This window comes from Megascapheus bottae, chromosome 2 (genome assembly GCF_031878675.1).
Source record: "Megascapheus bottae isolate mThoBot1 chromosome 2, mThoBot2.hap1, whole genome shotgun sequence".
NCBI lineage: Eukaryota > Metazoa > Chordata > Mammalia > Rodentia > Geomyidae > Megascapheus > Megascapheus bottae.
The window spans coordinates 67,511,802-67,526,023 of NC_143510.1; the positions used below are offsets into that span (position 1 = coordinate 67,511,802).

The 14,222-nt window shown below is 33.7% G+C and overlaps 1 protein-coding gene across 3 annotated transcripts in view; it reads left to right on the forward strand.

The window, feature by feature from the left end:
• The window catches only part of Syt1 (synaptotagmin 1), a 374,220-nt gene that overhangs the window by 49,414 nt on the left and 310,584 nt on the right, over positions 1–14,222 (forward strand). For all 3 annotated transcript variants that reach the window (XM_090328295.1, XM_090328298.1, XM_090328296.1), the window contains exon 2: positions 7,537–7,594. The gene's annotated coding sequence lies outside the window, so the exon portion shown is untranslated. The remainder of the gene's footprint in view (positions 1–7,536; positions 7,595–14,222) is intronic.

Genomic DNA, 14,222 nt, shown 5'->3' on the forward strand with positions numbered 1-14,222 from the left:
GAAACAAAAATGGCCTATAGACACATGAAGAAATGCTCAACATCTCTGGTCATAAAAGAAATGCAAATCAAAACAACTCTAAGATTCCACCTCACTCCAGTTAGAACGGCCAGGATCAAAAAATCTAATAACAACAGAAGCTGGAGGGGATTTGGCCAGGAGGGATCACTACTACACTGTTGGTGGGAGTGCAAACTCGTTCAACCACTATGGAAAGCAGTGTGGCAGTGCCTCAAAAGGCTAAACATAGAACTCCTCTATGACCCAGCAGTACCACTACTTGGCATTTACCCAACCACTCAGAAACAAGGGCATACTAAATCCACTAGCACAGTGATGTTCATTGCAGCACTATTTACCATAGCAAAGATATGGAACCAACCCAGATGTCCCTCAGTTGATTGAGTGGATCAAGATGTGGTATTTATACACAATGAAATTCTATGCTGCAGTCAGAAAGAATGACATCGCCCCACTTGTAAGAAAACGGAAAGACTTAAAATAAATCATATTAAGTGAAGTAAGCCAGACTCAAAGGAACATAGGCCGAATAGTCTCCCTCATTTGTCATGATCAGTAGAAATCTTGGGCTCTCCTAGCAGAGATTTACAATAGAGCAAAATCTAGAAACATTAGGCCAAATCGTATGACACTACTTGTAAGGACCTCCAGGACAAGAAAACATAAGCCATATAATGAAGTGACTGTTGTCCTTAATGTACTATGTTATCTCTCATCTCTTTTGCCATGCCTTGGTTATCTCATATTGTTACAAATTTTTACCTTGTTATCTGATATATTTTATATGTGCTTAATTGGTTATTTGAAATTGGATAGGGAAGGGGGGAAATCAAGATAAGTGGGAGGAGTGTGAGAGGGAAATGGGGACCATGTCATGAGAAAGGGTACCAATGTTTGTGAAGTTATGCACTTGCTATCTGGTGAATATAATGTATCCCTTCTATTAATCATAATAAAATTATTTAAAAAATGATTCACCACTAAACTCTGACTTCAAAGAAATTGCGATGTTAACATATTCTATGGTGAATATCACATTGAAAAAAATGCTTACTATAAAGAAGTAAATGCAGTCAAAATAAAATATGAATGTGTATATATGAGAGAAATAGTATATATGCATACACATAAATAAATCTAGATTATGAGTGAATGAGTGGACTTGGCAGAAAGGAAAGGAGAATTGTGAAAGGAGTGACATTTATCAAAATATACTCATAAACTGACTTGTTGATTGAGCCCCCTTCATACAACTTAAAACAGTGTAAAAAACAACTATGGATTCCTCTGTTTACAAAGACAAAATCAGAATAGTTGAAATAGGAATGTAGACAGCTATAGAATTGTGTGCTATGGGGTTTACTGCCTAACTAGTTGTATGAAAGAAAAGATGTGAGGAACTATTGTCTATGTGAAAACCAGCCTGGAATCCAAAGTTATGCCAGCAGTTTCTCGAGTCTCACACCTCTCCATGGAATTACAAAAGTTCCCCAAATAATCTTTTCTCTTTAAGATGGACATTTGCAAATCCACATCTTTATAGTGAAAGGACATTTACATGGATTTCTCGCATTTCTATGGCTTCTTCTGAACAATGTCCATCTCCATTCTCTTGAGGTCTCTAAATGTATAAACGGGGAATGCAGACACTTACTCTGATAATAATAAAAGTAGATATGATTTTCACCTTTGCATGTCTGTATCAGTCACACACATAAAAGTCACTTCATGCACTCTAAAACTATAAAGTATTCTCCTCTGCTACATTAAAGCCTCCCCACACGACTGATTTCCCATTATTACTTGAACCAGTGGATTGCTCCTTTGTCTTTTCTACTTTTTTCCCATTTCTCTTCATCGAGATATTATATCAAGATAGCCTCCCATACAGACATGTTCACAATTGCCCATTTTAATAAACAGAACCATATACAGAAGTATTTAGAGCTGGAAGGCACCTTGGAGAATTGCCTTTTTCCAGCTCTCATTTCACAGCTGATGAAATTGAGGTCAGAAGAGATGAAGTGATTTGCCTAAGGTCAAATACTGGATAGAGGCAAAGGCAGAAGTCTATTATATGAAACTGAAGCATACTTTTGTCAATACACAATACTTCTCATTCAGAAAACATTTATTTATGTGACAGGCACCATTCTTGTGGACTGGAGGATACACTGACCCCTCCCCCGGCCCTGGCACAATTGTACTCGTGTACCCATGTTTCTTCAGAGATTTTCTTTCTTGGTTGTGTGCATTGACTCTTATTGCATCTTTCTTTCTTTTTATTTTTTTTGTTTTATTTCTTTATGCTTTGATAGTGGCCTTATCTCCACTCAGTCCCAATTAACTTTCCCAGCTTCTCAATTAATTAATTCCCATCCTCCTTTTCAAGGTGCACACTGGCTCTCCTGACTTTATGCCATTCTACCTCATTATCATCCCCCATTCTAAAATAATTATTTAGCGGATAATGAAAATGTTAAACATGGTTGAACCCAGTAGATGATTATTGTAACTCTAACTGACAACAAATGTTTTAGAATTTGTTAACTTGTATAATAAAGTGTCACAACAGAAACATAAAGTAGCTCCTTCATCCTTAACCCCTCCCATAATTTTTATTCCTTGGTGCTAAGCATTTCCTTCTTTCAAACCAAGACAGACTTGCAGACATAAGACTCTTAAGTGTCTGTTACTAGTGAGACCCAAAAGAAGAAAACAATGGAAAATTCCCATTACTCTAAAAACTTTTATTTCAAAAAAATAGTCCTCATCATGTATCATTGCTTTCAGTACCCATCAGAAACACAGAGACCTATTGCTTGATAAATTATTTATATACTATTATTAAAAATGTCTTGTAATTTAAGTAAACATTCTTATCTTTCTAATTATATGTACATAACAAGAATTTTAATTATATTGTCAGGGTACTGTATAGAGAGGTTACAGTTCTATTCATCAAGTAGTGGGTGCATTACTTCTAGAACATTGATACCCCTTCTCATGTTTTTGTACATGCAAGAATCTTACCCTTAATGAACAAAACAAAAATAGCCACAAATCAAAGTAATACAGTAGCAATTCTAAGAAGAATCACTCATGTTCATTTACAATTTTCAAAAGACAGTTTCACCATCTTTTTTTGGTCTGCTTGTTTCTCAATGTTTCAAACTCTAGCAAAAAGTTACATTGAGAGTATGATTTTTCCTTTTTATAATGATTGTTGATATTTTTGTATTGCATTATTCTGTCTCTTACATATCTGTAATGCTCATTAGATATGTGCACATATTCACATTTTATTGCTTTAAGAGTGGCTAGATCACCTGATGATTCCTCACACCTGTAATCCTAGCTACTAAGGAGGTCAAGATATGAAGATCAGAGAAAGTCCATGGGACTCTTATCTATGGTTAACTATCCAAAGAAATCAAGAAGTGAAGGTGTGGCATAAGTGGTAAAGTCCAGCCCTGAATAGAAAGAAAGTCAAGTGAGACTACAAGACTTGAAAAAATAAATAATGGTTAGAAAGCACTGGTAACTTCATGAAGCATAACTTTAATCATAATCCTATTTCAGGAATTAAAGTATTATATATTTTAAATATTAAAATACTTCAAATGCCTTATTACCCTTGCTTTAGGTAGAAAGGGCACAAACATGAGATATATGTATATAAAGGATATGTATATTTTAGACATATGTGCAGTTCATATGTTCTTTTCTGAACCATTTGCAATGAAGGTGGAGAATGGCTCGCGCTATTGTGAATACTTCAGTTTGTATTTGAATTTTCTTTCCTTGTGTTACATAGAACAGTTGTCAGACACATGCCACAACAATAATGCCATTGTCTACCTTAATGGTCCATGAACAAATTTTCTTCCTATCCCAAGATGTCTGTTTCCAATGCCCAATGTGTTTTTATCTTTCTTCCAACATTGAATCCAAAGTTATACACTTCATTTAGTTACGGTTGAACATTCTTTTCTTCAGTGTGGAAGCCTAATTTCAGTCAGTAATGACATGGATAATGTCCTTTTTTGAAGTAATCTCTGCTTGCTGACTGTTGTTCCAAGAATAAGGATTTAAGTCAAACCATAACCAACATATCCAATTTTAGGATTAGCCATATCCATAATGCAGATGTTATATACCAGTCTAAAAACTGTGTTCTAGCAACAAGTTTTGGCCAAACAGTAGGAAGGAGGGCTCTAAGAGAAAAAACATTGGCGTTATCAATATTTTATCATCATAAAGTTAAAACTTAGGGATTTGGGTTTTTTCTCATTAAAACACTAAAAATTTAGCTTAGTGTATGTTACTGAAGATGCAATTAAAATTTATCTAACTAGAGTACCTGAAATATTGATTACATGCAATTATTGAAAATAATCTCAATACGCTTTCCAAAAACTTATAAAAGTGAATTTATGTCTCCAACACTAAAATAGATATACATTGTTCTCTACTCTCAAAAGACAGAAAGTATTTGTGGTATTTATTATGTTTAAATCATGTTATATTTGGCTTAATTCTCTAAATGGCATTAGGATTAGGGCACCAACTTCGGAGTGGCTCATTTTCTAACTACTTAGAGTGTAGGTTTCAGGTATTTTTCTTCTTTCTTCTTGTCAAGTCTTGCTTCTAATGTCTAGCTTTGTTGATTGTGAATGCATGTAATATTTGGCGAAAATGTACAAAGCTATCTGATCAGACTCAATCATGTTATTCTTTTAAAAGTAACATTGAAAATTATAAAAACTCTAAGCATTGATACCAGGAAACCAAGTCAAAATTTTCTTTTTTTCTTTTTTTCTTTTTTTTTTTTGCCAGTCCTAGGAGTTGGACTCAGGGCCTGAGCACTGTCCTTGGGCATTCCTAAAGGCTAAAGCTCTACCTCTTGAGCCATAGCACCACTTCTAGCTTTTCCTATGTATGTGGTACCGAGAAATTGAACCTGGGTCTTCGTGTATGCTAGGAAAGCACTCTACCACTAGGCCACACTCCCAGCCCAAGTCAAAATTTTCTGATACCCATTGCATTGCTAAAAAGACAGAAAGTCGAAGAAAGGTGAGAAGAAATATGGTTAATTTTCTCTTCCTGCTCACACAAGTAAGCCGGGAGCATTTATATATGAAAGAGACAGAAATTAGTTATCCAGAAAACTACTGCCCCCATATATATTCAGAATATACATTAAGAATAAAATAGTTGGTCCTCTGCAATATAATAGGCTTACTGAACCATTCATCCTTGTGGTACCTTTGCAAGCAAAACCAAAATGAAAGCAGAAAACCAAAATGAAAGCAGATCTCGACAAATAGCACAAGTCACTAAACCATTGTGTCCCTTGGGGAAGCCTGCCCTTTGTAAGTAATAATTTACAATGCATAGAATGTCAAACTGTTTTTTTAACAGAAAGCCATTGTTTTGCCTAAAATATTTCACTTCTTCTCAAAAACAGTATGCCACTTTAATGTCCCTGCCCAGAAAATCTTATTTTTGTTTAACTTTTTAAAGTATTCAGTATGCTAAATCTGTAGACATCTTATGAAAATTAGTTGTCGCTCAAAATCACATTTTAAGAGTGAGGCAAGTGTAAGTGCATTTTAACATATGTCTATTAATGGGTGTTTACTAGAAAACAGTTGAGTTTCACGCAGGAATAAAATAAAAGGGGACCCAGGGGAATCAACCACTGAGCAGATGCGGGGACACAGCTTTGGAAACAGAGCTGTCACTTCAGATTTTTTTCAATGATTACGAATGTCCTATGTGAGGCAGAAGGTAGAGATGCTGCCATTATATTTTTGTAGAGTCTTGATAATAGATGCTATGAGAACTCTTAAAGCAGATTAGCCTTCCTACTAGGAATGATTTCTTTGTGTTTTGTTTGTTTGTTTTTCCCCCAGACCTGGGCCTTCAGCTCAGGGCCTGAGCACTGTCCTTGGGCTTTCTCAAGGCTAGAGCTCTACCACTTGAGCCACAGCACCATTTCTGCCTTTTTTCTATGTACGTGGTACTAAGGAATCGACCCGGGTCTTCATGCATACTAGGCAAGCACTCTACCACAAACTCCCGGCCCAGGAATCATTTCATTGTCCTTCATTTTTTTTACCCAGTGCTGTAGATCAAAGCCAGGACTTGGTTCAGGCTGAGTAAGAACTCCACCATTTTAGCCACATATTCATCCCCTTAATGGATTTTTTTAAAGATTTCTTTCTTTATTTGTATTCTACATAAATTTTTGAGGATATTAAAAATGATACATATTTATATTGAAAGGTACTTGACTAGCATTGCTAAAATTTTCTTTTTAAATTTTCAAACCAAGACTTCTTTACTACATTATAGCAATTCTTGAAGCTGACTCTGGGAAAGACTTACTTCAGGTACTGTCTCTGTTGAAGCTGAACTTAAGCTGTAATGACACGTATAATTGTTGCCTCCTAAACCTTAATGGGTTTAACATAAATACTATGTAATTGGGTGCATAGACAGACATGGTCTATGTAGTAGAATACTATAGTCCTAGTACCTAGACAATACCTGAGCTCTAAAAATATCTAACTGTGTATAATATATTAAAGATTTTTTTTAAATGTGTATGATTTGTTTTATTGTCAGGGTAATGTATAGAGAGGTCACAGTTACATTTGTAAGGTAGTAGGTGCATTACTTCTCACCCATTAATACCACTTCTCATGTTTTTGTCCCCATTTCCTTCCCTCTCACCCCTCCTAATCATCTTGTTTTCCTCCTTTCCCTTTCCTACATGAAAATACAAAATTTTAAAATAGTATGAAATGTGGTAGGTTTATTTGTAATAATCATATAGATGCTTGATATAGTGCCAGATACTTAAAAATTGTGTACTTTAAAAAAATAATGTGATAGTACAATAATCTTTACTAACATGTAGTGTTTATATTTGGTTTTTGTAATCAGTATGTACATTATCCTCAGGTTCATAATTTATTATTCTTCAGGTCAACTTAAAATTAATTCTAAATTATATTATATGTATATAGATGCAAATATATACACACAATGCATGTAATTATGCTATTATTTTTTCCATAAATAATATGTCCTTACATTTATTTCCATAAATAATATGTTCTTATGGTTTATGAAAATTCTTATGAGCAATGGTACCAGACAATTCCTGTGTCTATATATTTCACTTCAAAACTGGCCTCACAGCCTGAGGCTACCTTGTTTCCTGAACCCGTAGATCAGGAAATTTTATTAGTATTATTATTTTCTCTCTAAATTACACACACATTTATTTGCACATTATCTTATAGCCCATTAAAATATGTACCCATACACACACACATTTTAAAGCAAGGTAATATATTGTCCCTAATATGCTACTATTTTTATTTACATGTTTATATTACAAGACTTTGAGGGAAAAATCTCAAAAATAAAATTATTACTATCTAATAGTGCAAATGACTCTAAATTTATGTATGGTCAATTAACATATTCTTTTTCTTACAGATAAAAAGGAATTCTGAAGGAAAACAAAGAATATACCCCTGAATTCTCTAGCAGAACAGTAAGTATTTTAATGGCACAATAATGAAAATAGATTTTTTGTAAAATTGGAGCTTACCATGACTTTTACAGAAATGTTTGCCTTTCTATTTTCTAAGGTTAGAAAGTAACATAGTAAGCAAGTGAAGCCTTATAAAACTCAATTTCAATTTACTAAAGTATACTGAAAATCATTTATCCTATAATCCTCTTAGGTAAGGAAGCCAATGCATCTTTGTAATGCATCTCTGGTGCTGGAAATGTTTATGCTGACTCCTTATCTTTGAACTAGTATCATACCATTTTAAGTTCTATGAAAAGAAAAAAATAAGCCAAATTTAGTCAGAGGTCCTTGCTTTGTCAGTGTGTGATATGAAGTTTATTCTTCTGGGATAAAATTTTTCCAGACTATTAATATACTTGATTTGTTTACAATAATTAAATTACATTATTTTAAATGAATGCAGTCTGCTAGTCCTAACTTTGTAGCTCACTCACATTAATCCCATTTTCTTCTAATCTCCCCATACTTTAAGTGTATTTCTTTAATTACCTGTGGTTCAATACTGATATTCGCTTTTATAAGTATGATTTTATTAAACAAAATTAAATATATTTCAGTGTCACCCTCTTTGGTAACATCAGTGAAGTTATAAAAAATTTCTTTATGCAAACAATTCAGAATTCTGTATATGTGAATAACAAAAGTAGTGCAGTAAAGATAGAAGGGCAAATTCCATGCTGATAACCAGATTGTCTCATTTGGAGCACTGTACTTCAGTTTGAAATGAGCTTGAGAATGCAGTTTTCTGAGAGTTGAAACTGTAATAACAAAGGTAAGTAACTTAACACACTGAACCTATATCTTGGTCTATACGAGTGAGCAAAATTCCATGGAAAGATGTAAAGAAATCAATAAATATTTGTCTAGGTTACATATATATATATATATGGATATTATATATATGTGTGTATATATGTGTGCATACTTACATGTCAATATTTCCTAGTCTTTAATGAAAAAGATCTGAATTTTGAATGCTAAAATACATGTAATCATGCTCATAGTTATAAATGAAATTTACCTGAAATTTAACTACATTTTGAAATATGAGAGGAGCTGAGACTAAAGGTTGTCTCCTTTCCTGTATAAAGATTTCTCAGGTGCTCTTCATTTTTCACAAAGTGCTCTTAGTGCTTACTATTAATCTATAACCTATATTATTAATCTATAATATATAGTCTCAGTAATTTGGGAAGTTGATCTGAGGATCACAGTTTGAAGCCAGTCTGAGTAGAAAAACAATGACTCTTGCTTCCCATTAACAAGCAAAGAGCCAGAAATGGAACTTAGTGAAAAAGCCATGGAAATGTCCACAGCCTCAAATTTAAGCCCCAGTGAGAACACAGAGTCAACAAAATCCCCACTTTGGAGATCTCATTTTTACAGGAAAATAAACACAGTAACTACTACTTGATTTAAAAATGAGTTCTGAAACTGTGAAAAGCTGTATTGAGGGTCCAGAGCTAGTTATGAACATGTTTACAGAGATCGTGGTACAAGAATGATGCAATAATCAGATTTTACAACATATATATTCCTAATACTTGTAGTCTAGAGTTATTGCAAAATACATTTTGAAGTAACAAATTTCTTTTTGACTAGTTTTTTTTGGCTTATGTTCTTATTAACCAGAGGAAGTTCACTAACTCACTAAGCCCAAAGCATAAACATTTTCAACCCTTAAAAACTAGGCCCTCTTAGCCAGGCACCAGCAGCTCACGCCTGTAATCTCAGGAGGCTGAGATCTGAGGATCATGATTCAAAGCCAGCCAATGCAGAAAATTCCCCCATGAGACTCTTATCCACTCTAAAAACAGAAGTGAGCAATGACTCAAAGGGCTAGAGCACTAGCCTTGAGAAAAGAGCTCAGGATAGCTCTCAGGCCCTGAGTTCAAGCCCCATGGGCTGAATAAAAGGAAAAAAATGACTGGGTCCTCAAGTGTTTGTTATAGCTCTATAATTCAGTTAGTAAGCATAATTTCAGACCTGTGCATTATTACTCAGTAGAAAGAGGTTAACTTTTGAGATAGCAGAACCAGGGAATATCTGTTTTAAGCTTTCTACAACAACCATCAATTTCACCCTTCCTAATTTCTTAGCCTTCTTATAATTTCCACTTGAAAGGCTGCCACTGTCTGTTTGTCTGGTCTTATTTGAGCCTAACTTATTTGATTTATTGTTCAGGGGGCCTGGAACAAGTTCTTTGAACTTTCATAATTGTATTGAAGTGGAATTTAGTGTGGCGTAGTTTAGAGAGATCCCAATTAAATACGGAGATCTGTTCACTTGGGATAGATAGTCTTGGAGGAAATATCAAGTGAAAGCAAGTTTCCAAGAATGAAACTTATTTATATGGCTTGTGGTCACGTCTCACAATTTTAAATATCTGCTAGTAATCAATCATATGCTGATTTACTCCTAAATAGCAATAACTTGCGAAACAAAAAAAAAAAACTGATCCAAGTCAATCGAACTTCATTTATTTTCATTTTATTATTTTCTTTCCTTAAGGTACAAAATAGAAAGGAAGTGTTCATTATAAAGGCTGTTCAATCCAATGTGTCCATTCACGAATACAGTGCATCTTAGTCAATGTGTGATCCCTTTCAGGTGATATAATTTAAAAATATAATTTAATCTCTTCAATTATTATAGAATATTGTGAAGCGAATATCAATGTTGAGAGATAAATATTGCACTGCATGTTTTTGTGCCCAAAGCATTAGGCATACTGCCTGAGCATTCAGTCCCTAGATGAGAGGCATGGCAGTCAGTCGAGTGAGCTGTTGTCTGAATCTTCACATAGCTGTATTTGCAGCGCATGAGTAGTGAAGGGGCTCTTATCATCTCTACTTGAATTAAACCTTTATAGATGAAAGGTTTTCTTAGCACAGGAAAGCCACACAGACTCCTATAATTTTGCCCCATAACCCATCGCTGAAGAACAATTTGGTAATTAAAATGTTCCTGGGGAAAAAAAATCTTTAAACACATTGCAATTAGATTTCACAGAAAGGTTTTTTGCTTTAGAAAGATAAGGAATGAAAGGCGAAAGGACCATTGAAATCTCATTTTAAAATAATAATTTTCCTCTCACAGACTGAATACTCAATAGTGTTTTCAACAAACTTCACAGGTCTACTCTCTATAGACTTTGATTATGAGGGATAATGATAATAACCAAGAAGATATATTAAAAAATCACTGAAATGCTCAGCTGTATATTAAAAATCACTGACATGCTCAGCCATCCTTCTTGGGAACTATTTGTATTATCTTAGATTTTCTAAATCTTAAAAAAAAATACTGCTGGGAATTGAAGTTCTCACTAGAAGCATGACTATTATTAACCCTGATTTCCTGGGACAACAAACAAGAGTAGGAAGTTACCATTTCAATGGGAAAAAAATTGATGGAAAGCAAATAAGGAATAAAGCATTCTGTGGTTCATTAGAGAATTAATACTATTTGAAAATGTCCCTCACAAGTTTAATTTAGCCAGATCTTTCCTTATTAAAAGTAACAAGTTCCTGTAATCAAAATGTGTGTGTGTGTGTGTGTGTGTGTGTGTGTGTGTGTGTGTGTGTGTATGTAGTATGGTATAATGGCAGCACAGAGCTGGAAGAAACATTAGTTCTCCCATCTAATATTTTCATTTTCTAGAGATTACCCTCTCTAATATTCTCATTTATACAGGCCACATAGGTCAAGTCATTTACCCAAGCACTCATATGGAGTGCAGAAATGAGAAGTATTCTGGCCTAATTAGCCAGAGTACTTCTATCCTCCACATTGACTAAAAGTACTTATACCCAAAAATGAGACTTTTTGAGCATTCATGAAAGCACTTCTCCATATTTAAACTTTTTCCAGTCAAATCTGTAATAGAATTTTAGATGAATGTTCATTCTCTACATGATCAAAAATTTATTTTGATAGAATTCCTTAGAATGATATCTATAATAGAGAAATAAAAATAAAGAAGACAGCAGTAGAGGTCAGGCCCTCAAGGCTCTTGCCTGTAATTTTATCTACTTAGGAGGCTATGATCTACAGATAACTGTTCATACCAAAGCTTTGAAAAGAAAAGTCTGTGAGATTTAATCTCTGATTTAACTACCTCAAAGGCAGAAATGAAGATATGGCCTGAATAGTAGAGTTACCAAACTTCAAGAAAAATGCCGAGAGGGTAAGGTTCCAAACTTCCAGGAAAATGCTAAGAGAAAGATCTGGAGTTTAAGCTCCATATCAGCACTATAAAAAAAGGAAAAGGGGAAAAAGGGAGGAATTGAGATAGATGAAAATGTAGAATAGAAATCTACTCAACTTCCTCTCTCATAAGGAAAGGACTGGATCATAAGGATGGATGTTATATAAAAACACACTACTAAACCACTAACTACCAGATAAAAACTACACATTACAATGCATGCATACATGCAGAGAATCTACCATGAGCAATAGCTAAGAAAATTGTAATTTTGACTCTGTTTTCTTACTTGAATAACAGTAAGCATCTACCTATGCCACTTACCAAGCTTGTCTGAGATATAATTCAGTACTTAGAGACCCCTGTGGTGGAATTTAATTATAATTTGACATTTTTCATTAGGACATTAAACATACATTTTTGTTGTATATTTTTTCATGAAAATTTGACAACTGTTTTCCTAGCCTCCTGTCATTTTGCAAGTGGGTTTCCCAAGAAGCTAAACTTGTCAGTCAATTTTTTAGACAATACAATCTTGAGGAAAAAATACTAAATGTATTTGTGAATTTATAATATATTCTTAATCCTGATAAGTGATAAGTCTAAGAAAGATTATATCTATTAAGAAGAGAATACATAGAAAAATCTGGGAGTGGTGCGAGAATTAAGAAAGGGGATATTTATAGAAACAAAAGCCATATAATGAGTGATTGTTGTCCTTAATGTACTATGCTATCTCTCATCTCTTTGGCTGTCCCTTGGTTATCTCATATTCTTACAGTATTTCTCCTGGTTATCTGATATATTGTATATATACCTATTTGGTTATTTGAAGTCGGATAGGGAAGGGAGGAAAATAAGACGAGGGGCTGGCGTGGGGGGAGGGAAATAGGGACCAAGACACGAGAAAGGGTATCAATGTATATGAAGTAATACACTGTCTCTCTGGCAAATATAAAGTAACCCTTAATTACAATAAAAACAATTGTTAAAAAATAAAATAAAAATAACTATAAAAAGATAGGGGATATTTATTGGTCTTTTGTTCCATATTCTTTACTACACATAGCATTACATTTTGTTTCATTATCTGAATCAGATCATGTTTTACAGATGATGAAACTGATGGCTGAACACTTTATAAAGTAGCCCAGTGACTAAGTGGCTGCTACTGTCTGAAAGCTGTTTTTTTTCTCTTTTCAAATGATCTTAACAAGGCCAATTATGTTCTTGTATGAGAAGATAACTTAGTGTTCACAGTCACCATTTTAGCTATCACTATTCTCTGGGTCATTCTTTTACAAATATCAGAATCCATTTATAATATCATAATGGGATATCAACAGTGAAAATACTCCTCTAAGTTCTGCCCTATATGTTAGTGTATTTCCACCTCAACAATAACCATTCCCATCTCAGCAAAAAATAATTCCTAGTAAATATTTTATTGTTATTCTTTCCTTAAAAGAAAATCGTACCATAAATTACTGGCAATCTATTTATTTTCTACTCTAAAATGCAAAAAAAAAACCTCAAACTAATGGGAGTAATATCTCAAAGGGGAACACACTGTCCCATCAAAATAATCTCATATAACACATGTTTCATTGTCCATCAGAACAAGCTACCACTCTTATTCTTATGGTACTTTGAATTTCTCAGCTCTGCTATTCTTTTCTTCTACATTTTCAAATAAGTTGTGGCAAATTCTATGTTTATGAATTTGTACAAAATGTTTCAACCTAAGGAAAAAATACCTCTAAGCAAATGTTCAAAATATATTGGCTTGTAATTCCTATGAACCCCAGAAGTAATATTACATGAATTTTTAGTAGTCTACAATGTGTTGTAAGAACAAATTCTCCACAGTAGACTTCCAAGTGCTTTAGATTCTCCATTTGATACTTGCATTTGAACCTGATTTATTATAGCATCTCCTGGGAAAATATTTTCATTAGATAAGTAATATTCCAACTGGATGATTAAGTCTAGGATTTTCCTTTTTTGAAGCTTAAAATATGATTTTTCTAATTTTATAGAAGTTAGTTAATGATTCCAAATTATTTCACTGAATATTGTTATGTCATAACATCTGTAATACCATTCATTTATTGAATACAGTGAGTTTATATTTGAATCATGACTATTGATTCAATTCTAGAAAATAGGATTGGACAGTTCTATAATTAAGTATATATCCAGTTTCTCATTAGAATAAGAATTGAAGAACTATTGATGTGTATTCTGAAATGAAATCATATAGACAAAAAGCAAACACACTGAGGAAATAACCAAGAAGGAGAGTGGGAGACAGCCAATCCTCAACGTATGAAAGTGTTATATAACAAATCCATTTTAAGATGTTTTCTTTCCATC